Raw genomic sequence first — 23,177 nt, 5'->3', positions numbered from 1 at the left:
CTTGGCAGCTCAGGGGGCAGGTCTCAAAAGTCCAGGGCAATTCAAAGTGTCTCCCAGCAATTCTCTCAGTTTCTCTCTGCCTCCACGAGGTGCTGCTTCCAAAAAGTTCTTCTGCCTCTCTCTTGTGTCTCTCCAAATCTACGTCACCAGCTCCTCCCAGTTCAGGACTTTCTTTTCACATCAACAAGTCCATCCCACAGGTGGGATTAATAAGCTCTGGGTTTTAACACAATCAATTTGAAAACCAAGCCAATACAGGTGAATCTGTAATTGCCATTACTATCACAAATGTACAGCAGCTGATGCCACTTCTTATGTGAAACTTTTTATGATCTCCCCCATCCCACTCCTCTATAGCCCTTTCTCTATCTCAGAATAACTTTGCATTCATTTACCTGTGTACCTGTTGCGGTCCCCCAGGAAAATGAAAGCTTTGGAGGCTATTTGTCTTTTATTATAGCCTAGCACTACCTTGCATTTAATTCATCCTCCATACATCTGCCAATGATTTTCTAATGCACAGATACAACCATTTCTTTGTCTTCAACAAATACCAGTAGCTCCCTATTCACTCTAGGATCAGATATAAACTCTTCTGTTTCTCATTTAAAGCCCTTCACAACTTGGCTCCTAGTTACCTTTTCATCTACATTACACATTACTCCTCTTCGCATCCCTTATATCAGTCAAACTGCCTTTATTCTTGTTCTTTATACACAATGCTTCATTTCCCATCTCCATACTTTTGTACTGACTATTCTCAGTTCTTGTGATACACTTCTACCTCATAAAACCCCCTATTTTCCTTATTACTCAGCTCAATTGCCACCCTCGGCATGAAGGCTTTTTTTTAATGCCCCTAGTTGCTAGATCTCTCCCAAAGAAAATCACTTTTTATCCCCTTTACATACATGTATACACATGTGTGCATTTTGTTGTTGGTCAGTCTCATTTCAGTCATGTCCGACTCTTTGTGATCCCATTTGGGGTTTTCTTGGCCAAGAGACTGGAGTGGTTTGCCATTTCCTTCTCTGGCTTTTTTATAGATAAGGAAACTGAGGAAAATAAGGCTAGATGACTTGCCCAGGGTCACAGCTAGTAAATGTCTGAGGCCACATTTGAACTCAGGAAGATGAGTCTTCCTGGCTTCAGGTCTGGTGCTTCTCTCCACTATGGTGCCACCTAGCTGCCCCTTGTGCGTGTATACATGTGCAAATGCATATATATTTATATACACACATATGTATTTATATACACAAAAATGTATTCTCCCCTGGTAGAATGTAGCCTTCTTGAAGGCAAGGGACTATTCCACTTTTGCCTTTGTATCTCCACCTTCCATCGCAGTGACTGACACACAGTAAGTGTTTAATAAATGAGTGTTGATTGATTAATAAATGTTTGTGGAATGAAATTAATTGATTTCAATTGCTATCACCCAAGGTATTTGTGATCCATCTCCCATGACACTTAAATTATTTCATTTGTACACACCATCATTGGTCATATCCCAAATTCTATTTATATCTACCATGCCACTTTTTTTCATAACTCTTTGATAATGGAAATCACCACCTGAAATCGTGATTCTTCTGAGACTGTGGCATTCTATGAGTCACTAAACTGTAGCATCCCAGGAAAAATATTGGTGTTATAAAACACGCTTTTGCAGTTGATGAGCAACCTGGCATCACTGAAAACATGGAACAAATTCCAAATGTGATCTGATCCCTTCTGTTCTCCACTGGCAATCAGTCTAGAGCCATAGGAAAGAACACTGAACTTGGAGTCCCAGAACCTGAATTCTAATCCCAACTCCACCCTTTACTATCCATCTGACTTTGAAAAGTCATTTTAAATTCCTTGGACTCAGTTTGCTCATCTGTTAAATAGAGTAATATAATTGTGGTGGGCCTCCAAGGCCCCTTCTGGTTCTATGTCTATGATTTATATTATTCCATTCATTTTTGTCATAACTGGCAAAAAGAGACTTTTGCCTTACTCTGTGTATAGCTCTTAATGCTAGGTTCTAAAATTGTATGGATTGTGTCTATTACACCTGGAGAGGCTATTTTTTTTAGTTTAATGATTCCCTTTATTTTCTCTTTATTTATTGTAAATTGTCCTTTTTTCATTTTTTAAATAAATTCATTTATTTATGGTTAGTTTTCAACATTCACTTCCACAAGATTTTGAGTTACAAATTTTCTCCCTGTCTCTCCCCTACTCCCCACCCCAATATATCAAGCATACTGAACACTCCGTCCCCCAATCTTTTTTTTCTTATGTCCTCCCCCAGTCTCCCCCCTTACTTTCTGGTAGGGCAAGATGGATTTCTATACCCCATTGCCTGTATATCTTATTTCCCGGTTGCATGTAAAGAACAATTTTTAACATTTTTTTAAAGCAATTGGGGTTAAGTAGCTTCCTCAAGGTTACATGGCCAGTTATTTTGTGTGGGTGCCAAGTAATTGAGGCTGGAACTGATCCCAGGTCTCCCGACGCTTGGGCCAGTGCTCTTACTCACTGCACCACCTGGCTGCCCCTTAATATTTGTTTTTAAAACTTTGATATACAAATTTCTTCCCTTCTTTCCTTCTTCCCTCCTCACCCACCCCCACTGGGAAGACAAGCAATTCAATATAGGTTGTACCTGTGTAGTTACACAAAACATTTTCATAGTAGTTATATTGTGAAAGACTAATGGTGTTTCCCTCCACCCTATCCCGCCCCACCCCCCCATTCTATTTTCTCCTTTGACCCTGTTCCTTTTCAAAAGTGTTTGCTTCTAACTACCCTATCCCCCAATCTACCTTCCCTTCTATTATCCCTCTGCTTATCCCCTTCCCCCCTATTTTCCAGTGAGAGTAACTTGATTCATTCCATTTCACCTTTCTGTTCTTCCACTTGTAGCAGCAAGCACCCCAAGCGTCCTCAGGGTTTGCTGCCCATACAGGTTCCTGAATCTGCTTTGATAAAGGAAAGCAACTCAAAATGGGTTAACAAGCTTACTTTAATCAGTCAGACATGTATCGTTTACCTTGTTCAGGGGGAAAAGGTTAGCACCCCGAACTTCAAAGTATACAGGCAGAATTATCAACACAGAAACAGATCAAGTAGACAGCTTTCCAAACTGTCCAGCCATTACATCCATACCAAATCAACATCTGGGTTTTTCAAAGCCGGGGGGGCTCTGGACAACGGCTTCCCAGAATCCAGATCAAATCACAGAACACTTCTCAAAGTGAGCCCCCAAAACAAAGCCTCACATCAGGGCTTATATAGCCTTCTCCTGGCTCAGAGAATGTAACAACCTTATTGACCCACTGGCCAATCAAAAAGTATCTACTGAAAAACAAGCCTCCCACCCCAGGCTTCAGGTGCACTTTAGTCTAGGGGCAGGGAAGATCTTCCAAATTTGCATTCCCATTACACCACTCCATTGTAACAGTTTTTCCTTGCCTCTTTTATGTGAGATAATTTACTCTTTTCTATTCTCTCTCTTTCTCCTTCTCCCAATATATTCCTGTCTCACCTCTTAATTTTATTTTTCAGATATCATTCCTTCATATTCAACTCATCCTAATGCCCTCTGTACATATGTATACACATGTACACATACAGACATACATTCATATATATATATATACACACACATATACCCTCCTATACATACATATATGTATGTTTATAAATATATACATATATATTCCCTTCAACTATCCTCATACTAAGAAAAGTCTCATAAGTTACAATTGTTGTTTTCCATGTGGGAATGTAAATAGTTCATCTTTAAAAATTCCTTATTTCTTTTTCCTGTTAACTTTCTCATGCTTCTCTTGCTTCTTGTATTTGAAAGTCAAATTTTCTGTTCAGCTCTGGTTTTTTTCATCAAGAATGCTTGAAAGTCCTGTATTTAATTGGATGTCCATATTTTCCCCGGAGTATTATACTCAGTTTTTCTGGGTAGCTGATTCTTGGTTTTAATTCTAGCTCCTTTGACTTCTGGAATATCATATTCCAAGCCTTTAGATCCCTCAGTGTAGAAGCTGCCAGATCCTGAGTAACCCTGATTGTTTTTCCACAGTATTCAAATTGTTTCTTCCTGAATGCTTGCAATATTTTCTCCTTGACCTGGGAACTCTGGAATTTGGCTATAATATTCCTAGGAGTTCTCTTTTTGGGATCTTTTTAAAGAGATGATTGGTGAATTCTTTCAATTTCTATTTTTCCTTCTGGTTGTAGAATATCAGGGCAAAATTTTCCTTAAGAGTTTCTTGAAGGGTGATTTTTAGGCTCTTTTTTTGATCATGGTTTTCAGGTAGTCCAATAATTTTTAAATTATCCCTCCTGGATCTATTTTCCAGGTCAGTGTTTTTTCCAATGAGATATTTCACATTGCCCTCTATTTTTTTTATTTGTTTGCATCTGTTTTGTAGTATCTTGATTTCTCATAAAGTCATTAACTTCCATTTTCTCCAATCTAATTTTGAAGGAGTTATTCTCTTCAGTGAGTTTTTGAAATTCCTTTTCCATCTAACCAATTCTGCTTTGTAAGGCATTCTTCTCCTCATTGGCTTTTTGAGCCTCTTTTGCCATTTGAGTTAGTCTATTTTAAGGTGCTATTTCCTTAAGTCAGGCTGTTGACTCATTTTTCATGATTTTCTTGCATCATTCTCATTTCTCTTTCCAATTTTTCCTCTAATTCTCTTACTATATTTTTCAAAATCCTTCTTGAACTCCTCCATGGCCTGCGATCAGTTAATATTTTTCTTGGAGGCTTATGATGTGGGAGTTTTGACTTAGTCGTCTTCTTCTGGTTCTATAGTCCTCTTTGATCCCACCAAAAGGATTCTATAGTCTGATTGCACTTCCTCTGTCTACTCATCTTGCCTACTCTTCCTCTGTCTACTCCTCTTGCCAACCAATTACTTGACTTTTGAGCTCTTTGCCACAGTAGAACTCTGCTTCCAGAATGGAGAGTGCTGTGTCCCAAATTGCTGGGGGTTTGTGCAACTGTTGTCAGAGTTTTTGCATGGCATCTGCCTCAGAGCTGTGAGTAGCCCTTTCTCTCCACAGCCTCAACAAACTGCCACACCAGTGCTCCTCACCCCAGGACCACCACCCAAGATAGCAACCCAGATCCAAGCAGGGCAAAGCAGGAGAATCCTGCCTCAGCACCAGGAGAGAGATTCCTGCAAATGCCCTTAGGAAGTCACTTGGTCCCCCTGTGATCTGTAGGCCAGGAGCCGGAAGCAGCAGCAGCAGCACTTGCAGCTGCCCCAGGGGCAGGGGCCGGATCATGCTCTTCTCTCACCCTAGATCAACAGGGTTCCCCACTGACCTTTTACTTTCTATTTGGTGTTTACGGTTTGAGAATTCTGGAAACTGCCACAGATGCCAGTGATTCACTCTTGCAAAGTCTGTTCTGCCTGTTCTGCTGCTGATCAGGGCCAGCCTGGTTCTGGGCCCATATGGCTCATGCAGGACTGCACTTAGCTCCCAGCTTGGTGTGATGGACCCTTCCTGTCAGCCTGTCAGGCTGCCTTCAACAGGAGATTTGCTGAAGAAGTGCATTCTTTTGGGCCTGGGGAACAAGGGGAGGAGAGCTCTTTCTGGCCAAGGGTTCTTTGATATTTGGGTCTTGATGAGTTGGAATAGCTTATATATGAGTGAAGAGATTTTTGTTATCTGAAATTGGTCACCAGTTGAAGCCACTGCAGAACAGAGTCAACATCATATTGATTAGTATTAAAAATAACCTGTCGGGGGACAGAGTCAAGATGGTGGAGTAAAAGCAGAAACTTGCTTGAGTTCTGGCTCCAACCACCTCCAATACCTGTAAAATATGACTAGAAACAAATTTTAGACCTACAGAATCCACAAAGTGACAGAGATTCTTCAGCAGCTGCCACGGGAACAATTCTGGATAAACGTGGAGTCTTTTCCACTCCTAGGAAGCTCTTTTTACTTAGAGTTACCTCTTGAAATCCCAAATGCCACCTCCTTTGAGAGACCTTGCCTGATTCCTCAAGTTGTTGACTCCCTCCCCCACTAAGTCACTGTCTATATACTTTGTATGTATTTATCTATGGAAATTTCATAAAATGTAATCTCCTTGAGGGCAGGGACTATCTCACTTTTGTATATATTTACATCCCCTGAAACTAGAACAGTTCTCACGACATAGCAAGCATTTAATGAATGTTTATTGACTAACAGAGACACTTTACATGTAAACCTGGTGGTAGACTATATGCCTGGTATCTAAAGGAGCAGCTATTAAAGTAAGAGAGTCTTCACCACAGTGAAATGAGCACAGCAGGATTTTTTTTTTCTACAGAAACTCACAGAAACCATCCACTTACTTATAGAGGGTTTGTGAAATACATTGGTGGAGGGGAGAATATACTAGACCTATGATATCACACCCCTCTAAAAGATTTACATTCAGAAGCTTAGAAATTGAGGAAACCAAGAAAAGTAGAGACAGATGAAAGGAGAGGAGCCCTGGGCAGACTCCCTGCCTATGTGACCAGCCCCTGCCCTCAAATATCCTCCCCTTGCTCCATACACTTCCTGGATATTTATCAGGTTACTTAATTCTACTATTTAGAGAGCTCTAAAAGTTAGCAAATTTCTTCTTTTAAAGGGACAAGTGCCTCCAGGAGAGCTGAGGTATTAAGTACTCTGTACTTCATGTTTTGCAGCAGAGGTCAGAAGCCCTGATGGAATGTGATTTTTTTTTTTGCTTTTTGTAGGGCAATTGGGGTTAAGTGACTTGCCCAAAGTCACACAGCTAGTAATTGTGTCACGTGTCTGAGGCCGGATTTGAACTCAGGTCCTCCTGACTCCAGGCCCAGTGCTCTATTCACTGCACCACCTAGCTGCCCCTGGAATGTGATTTTTGACTGGCTAAGAACTGCAGAAGTTGACCTAAAGGATGGAATACTTTAGGAAACACCATGGGCCAGAGGAGGGGTATACTAGCGGTCTTGTGGAAACATAAGGTTATCCGAGCCTAGGGAGAGGGACACCAGGAAATCAGAATTTCAGAAAAAGAGATAGAAAGGGGACAAAGACTAATTTGATCTTTTTTTTTTAATCTAAAATCTGTCCTGTTACTGGAAAAGGGAGAGAAAAAACATGTCTTTTCTTCCTATTCTATCTCCTTGTCCACTAACTCTCTTCCTTTCTGTTCCTGGTGCCCTTTATCCTGTTCTCATAATTCTAGTTCTTATTTATTGTATCTTAGATTGACCTTTTAGAGACTAAAACACCCTAGGGATGGGGACCACCTTTCCTAACAATAGATGCCAAATATATTTTAACATAAATGTACTACCATTTTACCATCTCCTTTAGAAATGTATTGGTGACATGGTTGGTTAGGTCAAGTCAACAAGTATTTGCTTAATGCTTACTATTTGCCCCAGAGGTCCATCCTCATGGACATTACCTCAGAAGCCTTCAGTCCACACTGTGCTCTTACTTTCCGCTGCCTGATGTTACTGTCTGTGGGGGCACACACCAGTCACCATGTTTACATTCCTTTTCAGTCAGAGGCTATTGCTATGCCATATGTTTATGTTGAGTGAGCTGATTTCCATATCCTAGCTTCCCTTTCTTCATGTCACTTACAAATAAATAAAATAGACAGTTACACATTTTGTGTGAATCATGCTTATATATGTAATGTAAACCTCATTTTTCATATCATGTCAGAAATTTCCTTTCCTGGAATGCTTTTCAATCTTTGTAGGAGTTGTTGCTGGTGGTTGGGATGGGGAATGTTTGGTTTCATCTATGCTCTCCCCTAAAGCTTTCCCCTGATGCCTCATCATGGTGTGGCATGACCTTGAGGTCTGAGGACCGTGCCATGCACTATCCACTGTTCTAGGACCTACCTACCAAGTTATAAAGCCTTCAAGTTGGGGTCCCACAATAGATTATACATCTGTCATTCAAGAAGTAGGACTAGAACTGAACTAGAAACTTAGTAGCTCCTCATTGGGTGACTATGTTGATCATGTTTTTAGGCATCACAACTCAGGTAAGCCAAGGCATGGAATGTAAGGCACAAAATGCTGCACTCTGTCTTAGTGGAGAGGAGAACTCCACCAAGGAAATAAAATATCACTGAAATCTAAAGCCTACATGAATTGCCAAATAAAAATATGAGAAACTAAACTTGGAATTGAAAGCTAGGAATAACTTTTGGGGAAAACAATCAGATATTTTATACAAAAAAGTTACCAAAAAAGTAATCATATATTTTTGTTTGTTTTTGGAGGGGGAAAGGCAAGGCAATTGGGGTTCAGTGACTTGCCCAAGGTCACACAACTAGTAAATGTGTCAAGTGTCTGAGGCCAGATTTGAACTCAGGTTCTCCTGACTCCAGGGCTGGTGCTCTAGTAGCTGAGCCACGTAATCATATATTTTGACACAATAGTTCTATTGTTGGGGATGTGCCTTGAAAGTGTTATTTTTTTTTTCAAAGAGGGGTTGTATCTGTTTAAATTTTTGTACAATAACTTTACTTGATGCTGAGAAGTAGTATCATGGAGTTTAAAGAGTCAGCCTTGGAGTCAAGAAAATCTGGGTTCTAGGTGCTGGCACTGAAACCAGTTAGCTATACAACTGTGGCTAAGTAACCACCTCTCTGTGCAACCAAGTGACTATGCCATGGAAGGTGGAATGGTGCAAGGAAAGAATTCTGACTCTGGGGCAGAGGAATTGTGTTCAGATCCTGCCTCCATCACTCACCACTGGATTCACCTCAAGCAAGCTACTTAATCTCTCTCAGACTAAATTTCTTCATCCATAAAATGAGGGAGATGATCTCTTACATACCTTCCTGAAATAAATCTAGGGTATTGTCACTATAAGTTATAGAAGAATGGGGGATTTACATTGATGGAAAGAATTTCTATGCTGGGAATTTCCTGCATGATTAATCACAGTATCTACCACACATCCCCTCCCCTCTCTCCCAACACACACACGCACACACACACACACACACACACACTCCTGTGCATGCACATGCACACACACACATACATACACACACATAATCACACACTCATATGTATATGTACATGTGATTCATAATTGCAAAATTCTAAAAGCAACCTAAATGACCAATGGTAAGGGGATGGCTAGATAAGTCATGATACATTAATGTAACAGAATACCATAATACAATTAAGATAGACAAGTATAAGGAATATAAAGATATCTAGAAAGACTTTATGAAATAATGCCAACAGGGCAAACAAGCAGATTCAAAGGAATAGAGAGTGCACTAAATTAGAACCATTTGAAAAAATATACAAATGAACTAGCAAAGCAACTAAGTGGAGACTGAGAATGACTAAAACTTTATGTTTATGTTGACCCCCAAACCAAATCAAACAAAACACAGATTTTCTGGTGGCCAGCCTTTGGTGATGAGCCTTGACACAATTCCCTAGATTAGTCCAGACTGTATTGAAGCCTTTCCCACCTACTAGGAATTACTAGTTGAGGTTCTTAACTAGGGGCCCCTGAATATTTTTTTACATATTTTAACAACTATTTCAACATTTCCTTGATAATGTATTTTGTTTTATTCCTTTAAAAACGTAATTCTGAGAAGTGATACATAAGCATCAGTGGACTTGACAAAAAGATCTAAGACACAAAAAAAGGTTAAGACTCCCTGGGCTAGATCCCCTAAGGCTCAGCTGTAGCTACCTTTGAGAACTTAAGGTGTCATTTTATCAAAGTGATGAGCTGTGGGGGAAGGACTTTGGAAATTAAGAGAAACCCTCCCCTAAAGATAAAAGCCCCAGCCAATCAGGGACTGTGTAATATCAAGTGAACATGGTGTTCAAATGGAGACACTTTACAGGAGACATAGGTGCAAAGTGATTTTCTGAACAAACAGTTTTAGGATTTTTACCCCTCCTTGCCCAGCCAAGCCACAGTATGGTTTTTCTCTCCACTGGCAATTTATTCACTCAAAACTTGTTTAGGGACCATGTGAATTTCAAGTTTTCCTTTTACCCCTGGGAGAAGTGGAACATTTGGCCCTAGGACGAGGGTGACAGTGGGTAAAAGCACAAGTGTCTTGAGCTCCAACCCCCTTTTTGGCTCCCATTTCCAAGGATTGCAGGGAGCTTAGTCAATATGGTACCCTTGACCCTTTACTTTATTTGTTGCTTTTTATTTCTAAACCTAAGTTTTTAATAATGCTATTTGTTTCACGCCACAGCCATTTCTGAAATATGCCTCCCCTCTCCTTTCTCTACCTCCCCAAGTACAAGTAACAAGTACAGGGATAAATAAATATGCCATTGTTCAGTCATTTCAGACTCTTTGTGATATTATTTTGGGCTCTTTTGCTAAAGATACTAGAATGGTTCGCCATTTCCTTCTCCAGCTCATTTTACAGATGAAGAAACTGAAGCGAACAGGGTTAAATGACTTGTCCAGGGTCACACACCTGGTAAGTGTCTGAGGCCAGATTTGAACTCACAAAGATGAGTTTTCTTGATTCCAGGTTCAGCACTCTATCCACCATGTCACCCAGATGCCTTAAATAAATACTAAGTTAATGCCAAGTAATTTCAATCTGGTGTGGAAATCACTAACTCTTCAGAGGATGAGTAGAGATTATAGTATCTCTACACTTTAGGCATAATTTTCTATAGCCAAAAAAAGTCACCTGCTAGATAATTTTCTGTGAATGAGGCATTACCCACAGATTTTTCATTGAATTGAATTATATCAACGTAGTATTAAAATTGTCTAGAAATGAGAAAAAGAAAGCTCATTTGGCAAATTGATAAGTCAGTATAACAAATTCCATTTTCTTTCTTAGTTCTCTTTCTCAATGACAAAGGTTAAAGAAAACTGAGTTGATTGGTCTTTCCTCCACTAATAATCAAGTTCATCCCTGGATCACAGGTTTTCCTTTTGTAAGAGTTTTTCAAAGGAGAGAGGATTAAAACATCCATTTATCTCCTCTGGGTCTGCTAAGTTGAGAGACAAGAAGGGAGAGGAGGAATCGCAAGCCCCTCATGGCTTCTATGGGGTCTTATGCAGCCAAGATCATTTAGAAAGAGATTAGAAAGACTCCCCTGCCCCCTGTAGTTACTCCATCTTCTTGGCTTCAAAGATATCTGAAATTGCCACCATAAGTTTTACTCCTGAAATATCAGTCCATAATCTGTTTTATCAACAGGGCCCTGAAGGGCTGCACAGGACTGACTAGTATTGATGGAGAATCAGTACAGAATGGGGATAAGGAGCATGGGCTACTGTTCAAACTTGTGTGGAAATTTTCTAGGGCAAGGAAAGAGATAGTCAAAAGGTGGCATTTGGGCCCCAAGAAGGAAAAGGGGAAACAAGCCTCTATTAAGCACCTACTATATCACTATGTCAAGCACTTTTTAAGTATCTTATTTGATCCTTATAATAATTTTAGGAAGTAGATATTATTATTATCTCAATTTTTATATACAAGGAAACTGAGACAGGAGGTTAAATGATTTGTCCAGGGTCATACAACTACCAAGTGTCTTGGTCTAGATTTGAACTCAGGTCTTCTTGACTTCAGGCCCAGAATACAGGGTGTTCCTAAAGTATGGACATATAGGAAATCTCATTAACTATGAATATTTTCAAGAAATGAAATGAATGAAATCTTCAACATTTTATTTAAATAGCATAAATGAGATTTCATAGGAGACACATAGGAAATATCATTAATTAAATTAATCTCATTAATATGGAAAATAGTCCCCAAAAAAGCTAATGAAAACTTTTATTCCATATGAAATTGTCATGGTGAAAATTTATGCGAATTAAATATGTTGTTGAAAATTTCGTTCATTTCATTTCTTGAAAATATTCATAGTTAATGAGATTTCCTATGAGTCCAGACTTTAGAAACACCCTGTACTATTCATTGCAACCACCTAGTTGCCACCAGGCAACAGGAAAAAAAAAATGGACCTGAAGGTCAAAGGTGCAAAGAAGGAGTCTAACACCAATGTATCCAATTTCACAAATTTTCCTAGGGGCACTCTTCCACACTTAGTTACCAAATTACCAACTCAAAGATATGTGCTACCATCCTCTTGGAATCAAAGTAATTGATTTCCTTTAAAATAATTTTTTGCATTCAGTCAGGCATATGTGAAAACAGCCTCTACCATTCATGGTGAAAAAATTTGTTCTAACCTTTGGAGCTATGTTGACTTTTGGTACTTGGGGGGAAAAGCCCATCCCAACAGGGGAACCTGTGTAATACAGAATTCTCTTTCTAACATGGACCTTACATTTTCCTCTCGATCTCTCATTCTCCTTATGGCTGTCCTGGAGATTCTATTATTTCAAATCCCGCTCCTGATGCTTATTAGCAGAGTCACTCTAAATAAATCATTTAACCACAGTATTTCTAGTTTCCCACCTGTAAAATGGTCTAGTTTCCCCAACTGTAAAATGAGGATTTTAATACCTGTAATGTAGTACCTACCTCCCAAGTTTGTTGTAAGGATCAAGTAATATAATGTTTTTAAAGCACTTTGCAAAGTTTTAAACTCCACATAAATAATTATAATAATAAGTATTTTAAAAAGCAATTGAACAGCAGCTAATCTAATAGAAACAACCCCCTTCGTTCTATTTTTCTCTCCCCTCACCTCAACCACTACCCCTATGTACACACACCTGAAAAAGACCCGAGGCTCTGTCAGGCTGCTATGGGGTGTGATGTAACAGGGTCAGGGGTCTATGGGAGACTGTCATTAGGAGGCAGAAGTTAGAAGGAAGGAGTGATAATGACGTATGAAATCTAATTGCTCATTTAATGATCAAATTAAGCACTTTAAATTTTATGTTAAGGTTTTTAAATTCATTGCTGCAGTTCAGATTGGAGGTGACTTGCTTAAACCATCCATAATGCCAGCCTGGTTTCCATGGGTAGACAGACATAGTGATATGATTCCAGGTCTTAAAACCATAAAGGTCTCAGCTCTAGGAGCAATGCTGGTCTCTGTTCTACATTAATACTCTCAAATATGAAAACCATATTAAAACACTTAGAAATACTTAATGACTGGCATGCAACAGGTTCCACAAAATGCTGGGACTTCTTACTTTGAGCAATGTGAAAGTAACGTGGAGAAAGTGCTTAGGAAGAGTCACTGTGGTGTGCAAAGGATATCCTGAGCTAGGGATTGGGGGGAGGCTGGGACTCTTTCTTCTCCTCTGAAAAACTGTCAATTTAGGGTAGGAATTTATTTTTTTTCTTAAATTGACAGGCTTTGGGCATAGGATAGGGTTTTCAGGAATGTTAAGGTTCAGCTAGACAGCTATATTCACATATCTCTTGTCACTGGGGACTAAATATTGGGTACAAAAGCATGGATTTATGCAGGCTGCTGGTGTATTGACCATATTACTTAGGAAATGGCCATGTCCAGAGGCAGGACCCAGAAGTGGGATCCACAACCAGAATCAGATCCTGTCTTATGTGGAGATGACTGCCCTCTGGGGGTATGGACAAGACCTTCTTTTCAATCACTCTATCAATAAGCCTTTATTGAATGCCTTACTATGCACCAGCCACTGTGCTAAGCACTAGGAATACAAAAAGAGACAAAAAGCAATGCCTGCCCTCAAGGAGCTTACAATCTAATGGTTTAACATAGCAACTCTTACTAGCTGTTTAACTTTCAGCAAGACACTTAACTTTTCTGGGCCTCAGTTTCCTTACCTGAAAAATGAAAGGGTTTGGACAGGTTATTTGCTAAGGTCACTTCTGTTAGGATTCCTTGAAGAGCTTAAGGTAGTTTAGATTCAAAATACTGTAAATACCATATAGCACAAAAATCCCTGAGGTGAAAGTTTTTATCTTGTAGTGTGACACTGCATACGTTATTTTTCTTCTCTGGAAAATAAGTACTTTTCGCCTTTAATATTCTATGCTTAAAATCCCTTCCCTTTTCTGGGCCTCAGTCATAAAGCAAGGATTTGAGATGGACACTTCCTGCTTTCATAGGAGTATGTAGTTTAGTGGATAAAGCATTAAACTTAAAGTCAAAGGGTCCTGAGTTCAAATTCGTACTCAGAGACTCATCAGCTACCTGGCCCTAGCAAGTCACTCAATCTCTCTTGGCTCAGTTTCCTGAGGTGTAAAATAAGGACATAATGGGATTTAACTCACAGAATTATACTGAGGTTTAAATTAAGGTAAAATATGTACAGTGCTTTACAAATGGACAGCTAGGTGGCACAGCTGATAGGGCGCTTAGGCTGAAGTCCAGGAAGACATCTAGCTGAGTTCAAATCTGACCTCTGACACCTATTAGCTGTGTGACCCTGCCTCAGTTCCTCATGCATAAAATGAATTGGAGAAGGAAATGGCAAACCACTCCATATTTTTGCCAAGAAAACCTAAAATAGGGTCACAAAGAGTTGAATATTACTTAATTAACTGAACAACAACAACAAAGCTTTACAAATACCAAAGTCTATATAATTCTATCTGTCTACTTCTCTATGTCTTATTCTATAGTATGAATGAATCTCACCCCTGGACCCAGGCCTCAGGGGTAGGGAACTTGCAGCCTGTAGGTCACATGTGGCCCTCTAGATCCTCAAGTGAGACTCTTTGACTGAATCCAAACTTCACAGAACAAATCCCCTTAATAAAAGGATCTGTTCTGTAAAACTTGGACTCACTTAAAAGGTCACACCCAAGGACCTAGAAGGCCACATGTGGCCTAGAGGGCTCAGATTCATTGCCCCTGACTAGGTAATAACCAAAAAGGTGTCTGGGAGTTACAGGAAACAAAGAGTAAAACAGGTAGGATCATTTTTCTCTTCCCTGTGCCTTCGAAGATTCTGGAGCCAAATGACTACTGAACCAAAGGCCTTTAGCCCTATTGTGGTAATGGTATGGGATGCACATCTAAGATCAGACATAGTTTCTGCCTTCAAGGAGTTTATGGTCTAACAAGGTTAAAAAAAAGACAGCACAGACCATAGAATCGACACATATTGAGTTAGAAAGTGGCAGATGTATGTTGAGGGGAGAAAGATTGTGGAATGGGCCTTCTCAAGGAGGCGGGTACTCCACCAGAATGATTTAAAGGAAGCGAGGGTTGTGGTATGGTGAGCAGGAAATTCTTGTGGTGTTCTCTCTGTATCTCTGCTCCCTCCTGTCTCCCCGGTCTCCTCAATATCCTTTCTCCCACCCCCAGAAAGCCCCTGTGGGTGATTTTTGCAGCTGTTGCCAGGGAATTCCTGCTCTGGGACCTCAGAAAACCAGACAGCTCAGGAGTTTGCTCACTTATGCTCTTTCTTAGCAGTCTCTGGGGTCATCTGTTTGGGGTGGGGGAGAGGTGTGAGAGACAAAGTCTTTAGTGACAGGAACCTAGCTTCCATTTTGGAGCAAGGGACTTCTCAGGTCTCTGGAGAAGCCTCAGGCCACCCAGCCAAGGGTCAATTTATGACTGGAAAGGCTGGTGAGGAGACTGCTGAGAAAAGGTATGTCCCGCCTCTCTCTTCCTTCCATCTCACTCCAAATGAATGTCAGCTCCCAGGGTAAACTTTCCCATCTGTGTTATTCTATTAACTGAAAAGGAAGGAATTAGCACGTGGTCTTGTCACATCTTGTGACCTGCTGCATACTGAGACTGGAGGTAACAGCAAAACAAACAGCATTCTTTCTCTGGGGCTTCTCTCCAGCTAGCTCTGGGGTTCCAGGTCCCCTCCCCACCCACCTCCCAAAGCCTCTCTGTCACTTGCTCTGGGGGGCTCCAGTATTTTGAGAAATAAAGAAATTCTGACAACATGAAGCACGCAAATACCTTTCCTAAAATCAGTCCTGAGATCTCATGGCCTCTCCACATTGCACCTTATAGAGAGCTGAGAGAGGCAGAAAAGGGGATAGGGGAGGGAAAAGGGGGAGAATGAAAAAAACCCTCAAAGGAAAGTTCCCCTCCCTGCCAAGCTCCAGATGGAAGACCTTCCCACGGAAATACTTACAGGAGACAGAGCGTTGACAAAGAACCCTGCCAAGAAAAAAAAAAGCCTGCTTGTCCTACTGCTTTAGACCCCAGCTTAGAGGATGAGCCTATAATACTGTCATGAGACCATGTTCAGCTGGTCTGTAAGGTGAGGCCTTGGGCACCCCTGTCACTGCATTGACACAGACAGGGCAACAGGGACACACAGACATTCAGACAGATTAATAAAGAGATTCTCTTTCATAAAGAGAAAATGAGAGAGAAAGAAAGAGGCGAGGGAGTAGAGAGGCACAAACAGACAGACAGGCTTTCAGACAGACATAAAGGGAAAATGAGAGAGAGAGAAAAAGGAGAGAGAGAGAGAGAGAGAGACAGAGAGAGAGACAGAGAGAGAGACAGAGAGAGAGACAGAGACAGAGACAGAGACAGAGAGACAGAGAGAGAGAGACAGAGAGAGAGAGAGACAGAGAGAGAGACAGAGAGAGAGAGACAGAGAGAGAGAGAGACAGAGAGAGAGAGAGAGACAGAGAGAGAGAGAGAGACAGAGAGAGAGAGAGAAAGGGAAACATAACATAGACACAGCAAAGAGAGGAATAGTTGGCAGCTTTCCTTTCTTTTCCCGTGCTCTCTGAATGTAACATGACAACATTCTGGAAGCTCCTTTGATCCCTCTTTTCCTTTTTACAAGACTTTTACAAGGATCCAGGCTGGACAGAGTGTTGGAGACAGACACTGGTGGAGAATTCATGTGGATATAAATGTTGGAGTGGATTAGGCATCAACAAAATCTTTCCCTGATGGCTCTACTCTATGCCAGTTTGCCTTGGCACCAGCTGTGTTTGAAAGACAGAAAGAATTGAACAGAAATGGGATTTTTTTTCTTTCCGTTAGGTTGTTGGTCTCCAGTTCCCTTTTAAATCCAACAGTTCTGTCTGGCCTGGGCTAGCTCCCAGGATGGAAGAAGCACACAGTGTTCCATAGGGCAGGCCTGGCCTGGGCCTCAGGACTTCAGTATGGAGAAGTTAAAAGAGGGTTGATCTGGGAGTCAGAGGAGTTCAAATCTCGGCTCTGCAGCTTACTACCTGGAAGGTCACCTTGGATGATTTATTAAATCTCTATGGATCTCCATTTCCTCATCTAAAAAATGGGGGAAGGAGGAGAGGGGGTAGATCAGATGACTTCTAAAGCTTCCAGCTCTAAATCTATGATCTTATGAAGAGAGAAGGGGAGGTTTATAGGGAGGCATTGGAACAGATCCCTGGGCTTCAGGACGGCTTTCATGGGAATGAGAGAGCATGTGACCCTAAAAGGACATTGCCCAGACACTCCTCCTAACCTCCCCAGAAGGTAAAGGTATTAAAAACAAACAAATAAATTCAACTATAGACTTGTACTCAAGAAATTACTCCTAAAAGACAAAAGGAATTAAGAAAACATTTAAGATAGGAAGATAGAGGCAGGTAGCCAAGGAAAGACAGTAAGAAAGATGGAAAAAGGAAATAAGGAAAAAGAAAGGACAGAAGGAAGGAAAAGAAAGAAAAGAAGGAAGGAAGGAAGGAAAGAAGGAAGGAAGGAAGGAAGGAAGGAAGGAAGGAAGGAAGGAAGGAAGGAAGATAGGTAGTCCCACAGCTTTGGCTGCTCTTTCCTCCCATCTACCCAAAGCTGTGTGTGATGTAAAGGGGCTGGGGAATGGTCATTGCCTAAATAGTCTCTATCAACCTTAGAAGCTTAATAGTACAGTGCTAAAAGTCAAGAGACTTTAAGATGAGATTATAATTTAAATCCAATTTATGAATTCAGGGTACTGGTTATTCAAATAGAAGGAGTCACTAAGAATCCATAGGTTCATTGATAGCAATGACAGGACTAACTGTTCTCTGATTGACAGTTACCTGCCCCCAGGATTTTTTTTTTCCATTTTTCAAATGCTTTATTAACTTCTGATTTACATCATTAATTTCCACCATATTTTGAGTTACAAATTTTCTCCCCTTTTTTCCCCTACTCACCACCATAGTATAGCAGTCCCACAGGATATCCCCTCCTCCAATCTGCTCTCTCCCCATATCTTCTCCCATACCCCCCAAGACTTTTCCAGTAGGGCATGGTGGATCTCCATACCCCAGTGCCTATATATCTTCTTTCCCAATTACAGGTTAGATAGTATTAATAATAGTATATATGTATATATAATTTTAAACATTTGATTTTAAAGCTTTGCATTCCAGATTCATTCCCTTCCTCCCTTGTCTCCCACCCTTACTGGGAAGATAAGCAGTTCAGTATAGATTGTACATGTGTAGCTAATGCAAAACATGATACATTGTAAAAGACTGACTATATTTCCCTCCCTCCTAGCCCACTACCCACTTGTTCTATTCTCTACTTTGATCCTGTCCCTTTTCAAAAGTGAGTGCTTCCAACTTCCCTCCCCTCAGCCTGCCCTCCTTTCCATCATCCCCCCTCTCGTCCCCTTCCCCCTACTCTCCTGTAGGGTAAGATACCCTATTTAGTGTGTATTTCATTCCATCCCCAAGTCAAATTCAGTGAGAATAAGGTTGACCCATTCCCTTTTGCCTTCCCCTTCATTGTAACCCTTTACCTTTGCCTCTTTTTATGAGATAGTTTACCCCATTCTGTCTCTCTCCATCTCCTCTAATTATATTCCTCTCTCATTTCTTAATTTCCCCTTTTAAGTATCATTCCTTCCTATAAAATTGGTTCTGTGCACTCTATCTATGTATACCTATAAGCATATATACACACATTCACACATGTATTCAGACGCCCATATATCCTCCAATATAGAAATATATATACATATATATTTTTTTTCTATTCCCTTCAACTGCTTTCATACTGAGAAAAGTTTCATCAATTACAATAATTGTTTTCCATGTAGGAATGTTAATAGTTCAACTTTGATAAGTTCCTTATGATTTCTTTTCCCTGTTTACCTTCTCAAGCTTCTCTTGCTTCTTGTATCTGGATGTCAAATTTTCTATTCAACTCTGATTTTTTCATCAAGAATGCTTGAAAGTCCTCTATTCCACTGAATTACCATATTTTCCCCTGTAACATGATACTCGGTTTTGCTGGGTAGATGACACTTGGTTTTAATCCCAGCTCCTCTGCCCTACAGTATATCCTATTCCAAGCCCTTCAATCCCTCAGTGTAGAAGCTGCCAGATCCTGTGTTATCCTGATTGTGTTTCCACAATATTCAAATTCTTTCTTCCTGGCTGCTTGTAATATTCTCTCCTTCATCTGGGAATTCCAGAACCTGGCTATAATATTCTTAGGAGTTTTCTTTTTGGGATCTTTTTCAGGAGGTGATTAGTGGATTCTTTCAACCTCTATTTTGTCCTCTGGTTCTAAAACATTGGAGCAATTTTTCTTGAGAATTTCTTGGAGGATGATTTCTAGGTTCTTTCCCTGATCATGCTTTCAGGTAGTCCAACAATTTTTAAATTATCTCTCCCGAATGGATTTTCCAGGGCAGTGGTCACATTGCCTTTTTATTCTTTCATTTGTTTGGATCTGTTTAACATCATCTTGATTTCTCTTAAAGTCACTAGCTTCCCTTTGCTCCAATCTAAATTCAAGAGAACGATTCTCCTCATTGAGCTTTTGAGATTCTTTTTCCATCTAGCATATTCGACTTTTTAAGGTATTCCTCTCCTCATTGCCTTTTTGAGCCTCTTTTGACAATTGAGTTGGTCTGTTTTTTAAGGTGTTATTTTCCTCAGTCGGGCTGTTGGCTCTCAGTTTATAATTTTCTTGCATCGTTCTCATTTCTCTTCCCAATTTTTCCTCCACTTCTCTTATCTGCTTCTTAAGGTCCTCTATGGCCTGTAACCAGCTCATATTTTCCTTTGAAGCTTTTGGTGCAGGAGTCCTGACTTCACTGTCTTCCTCCTGTTCCATGCTTTGCTCCTTTTTGTTTCCCAAATAGGAGTCTACTGTTGGAATCTTCTGTCTGCTTTTTTCCTTTGCCTGGTCATGTCTCCCTTCAGTCACTTGACCACTGGGCTTTTTGCCACAGTAGGACTCTGCCACCAGACAGGGGAGCTTCCATCCCAAACACTAGGGTTTTCTTAGCTGCCAGAGGTATTAGTTGGGTGCCATCTCTGAGGTCTCCACACACTCTGGCAAGCTGGTCAAACACCCCAGGACCTCTACCCTAGAATGCAATCCAGATCCAAGCAGGATAAAGCAAGAGCAATTACCCCTCAGACTGGTCCCTTGGTCTGCCTACACTCTGCAGGCCAGGAGCTAAAGCTGCTGTGCCAGGCGGCTCAGCAGCTTCTCAACCTGGGGGCAAAAGCCGAAGCTCTCCCAACTGCTGGTCCCAAAATCCACACTGCACTGACCTCTCACTTTGTCCTTCACATCTATGTGTTGATAAATCTGGAAATGGCCACAGCTGCTGGTGATCTGGAGTCCCTCCGGCTAGCGGCTGGTCAGGCCCACCCTGAGGCTACCTCTGGCTCATGGGGACCTGGGCTCAGCTCCCAGAGTGCTTTGGTGGCTGATTCCTGCCAGCTTGCCGGGGTGTTCTCAGCGGAAGGTTAGCTTCTCTGTGTCATTTTGTGGGTTCTGCAGCTCCAAAGTTTGTTTAGAGTCAGTCCCCTTTTACATGGATTGGGGAAGGTGGAGGCCAGAGTCACAGGGAGGTCCTGCTTCTACTCCGCCATCTTGACTCTGCCCCTGCCCCCAGGATTCTTAATTTCAATGGGTTCTAGGGGGAAATGACATTATAAATAATATAGAAAATATAATTTTAAATGCTTTTATTTAAATACACCTACATTCTTTTCTAGAATAATTGGATAAGTATAAAATAATGCAATTGGGGCAAATGTGAGGAGTGTTAGATTACTCAGTGGGAACTGGGGAAATAAATATCTCATAGTGAAGGTAGCAACTGACCTGGGCCTTATAGAAAGAGGAAGATTTTAACAGGGAAAGAAGAGGAAATAATGCATTACATAAAAAGAGGGAAGTCTGTATGAACTGAAGAAGTAGATGAGGAGAAAAGGATGAGATTGGGGAATAGCTAGAGTATAGCTATAGTCCAACTTAGCCACAGCATATGTGAAAAGGAATAAAGTGAAATAAATTTGGAAAAATAGTTTGGCACCAAATTATGTAGTCTTTGAATGATGGCTTCAGAAATCTATATTTTATCCTAAAGAAAAGAGGTTCCTGAGGTGGAGCCAAGATGAAGGAGTAAAAGCAGGGACTTACTTGATCTCTCCCCAAAATCCCTCCTAATAGCTGTAAAAAATGATAAAACAAAATCTAGAGCTACAGAACCCACAAAATGACAGGGGGAAACATATCTCCAGCCCAAGACAGCCTGGAAGGTCGACAGGAAGGGTATATCGCACTGGCTGAGAGCAGAGCATAGTCCAGGGTGTGACACAGCAGTGCAGATGGTTCTGGAGCAGGCCTCAGGGGACTGAATCTCTGGTAGCTGTGGCTGTTTCAAGACTTCTCAACCCACAAATTCCAAAGGCAGTGCAGAAGGTCAGTGGGGAACCCTATGGGGCCTGGGTGAAAGAGGAGCATGGTCTGACCCCAGTTCAGGGATGGTGGAGGTAGCAATGTTGGCAGCAGCAGTGGCCACTTCCGGAGCTCTGGACCCACAGATGGTGGGGGATCAAGTAACTGATACAAAACCCATGAAGACTGGGACAGTACCCCCATCCCCACTGGAAACAGAGTCCTACCTTGACAAAGAGTTAGAAAGTCAAGTATTTGGCTAGGAAGATAAGCAAACGGCATAAAAAAGCCAGACTATAGAATCTTCCTTTGGTGACAGAGAAGATCAAAACATATAAGCAGAAGAAGACAACGAAATCAAAGTTCCTGCATCAAAAGCCTCCAAGAAAAATATGAATTAGTCACAGGTCATAGAATAGCTCAGAAAGGATTTTGAAAATCAAGTAAAAGAAGTAGAGGAAAAGTTGGGAAGAGAAATGAGAGTGATGCAAGAAAATCATGAAAAAAGAGTCAACAACCTGCTAAAGGAGATTCCCAAAAAATATTGAAGAAAATAACACCATAAAAATAGATTAACCAAATGGCAAAAGAGGTCCAAAAAGCCTATGAGGAGAAGAATGCCTTAAAAAGCAGAACTGACCAAATGAAAAAGGAGGTCCAAATGCTCATTGAAGAAAATAATTCCTTCAAAATTATAATGGAACAAATGGAAGAAATGAAGAAATAAAAATAGAATCAAAAGAATGAAAAAATAAAAGACAATGTGAAATATCTCATTAGAAAAACCACTGACCTGGAAAATAGAGCCAGGAGAGATAATTTAAAAATCATTGAACTACCTGAAAGCCATGATCACAAAAAGAGCCTAGACATCATCTTTCAAGAAATGATCAAGGAAAATTGCCATGATATTGTAGAACCAGAAAGTAAAATAGAAATTGTAAGAATCCACAGATCACCTCTTGAAAGAGATCCCAAAAGGAAAACTCCTAGGAATATTTTAGCCAAATTCCAGAGTTCCCAGGTCAAGGAGAAAATATTGCAAGCAGCCAGCAAGAAACAATTCGAGTATTGTATCCTACAGTCAGGGTAACATAAGAACTAGTAGCCTCTACATTAAGGGACTGAAGGGTTTGGAATATGATACTGGAGGTCAGAGGAGCTGGGATTAAAACTGAGAATAAGCTACCCAGCAAAACTGAGTATAATACTTCAGGGGAAATTATATGTGTGTGTGTTTATATTAAATGAAATAGAGGACTTTCAAGCATTCTTGCTCATAAGTCCAGAGCTGAAGAAAAATTTGACTTTCAAATAAAAAAGTCAAGAGAAGTATGAAAAGGTAAATAGGTAAGAGAAATCATAAGGCATTTATTAAAGTTGAACTATTCACATTCTTACATATTTGTAAATCATGAAACCTTTCTCAGTATTAGGGTAGTTGCAGAAAAGATAGATGGATAGATATAGATAGATAGATAGATAGATAGATAGATAGATAGATAGATAGATAGATAGATAGATGGATGGATGGATGGATGGATGGATGGATGGATGGATGGATGGATGGATGGGTGGGTGGCATGAAATGAGTTTAATATGAAGGGATGATATCTAAAAAATAAAATTAAGGGGTGAGAGAAG

The sequence above is a fragment of the Petaurus breviceps genome, unplaced genomic scaffold, assembly GCF_028583685.1.
Source record: "Petaurus breviceps papuanus isolate PSGF00001 unplaced genomic scaffold, PetGlider_PUasm1.0 90591, whole genome shotgun sequence".
NCBI lineage: Eukaryota > Metazoa > Chordata > Mammalia > Diprotodontia > Petauridae > Petaurus > Petaurus breviceps.
Note: the sequence above shows the minus strand (reverse complement) of the source record.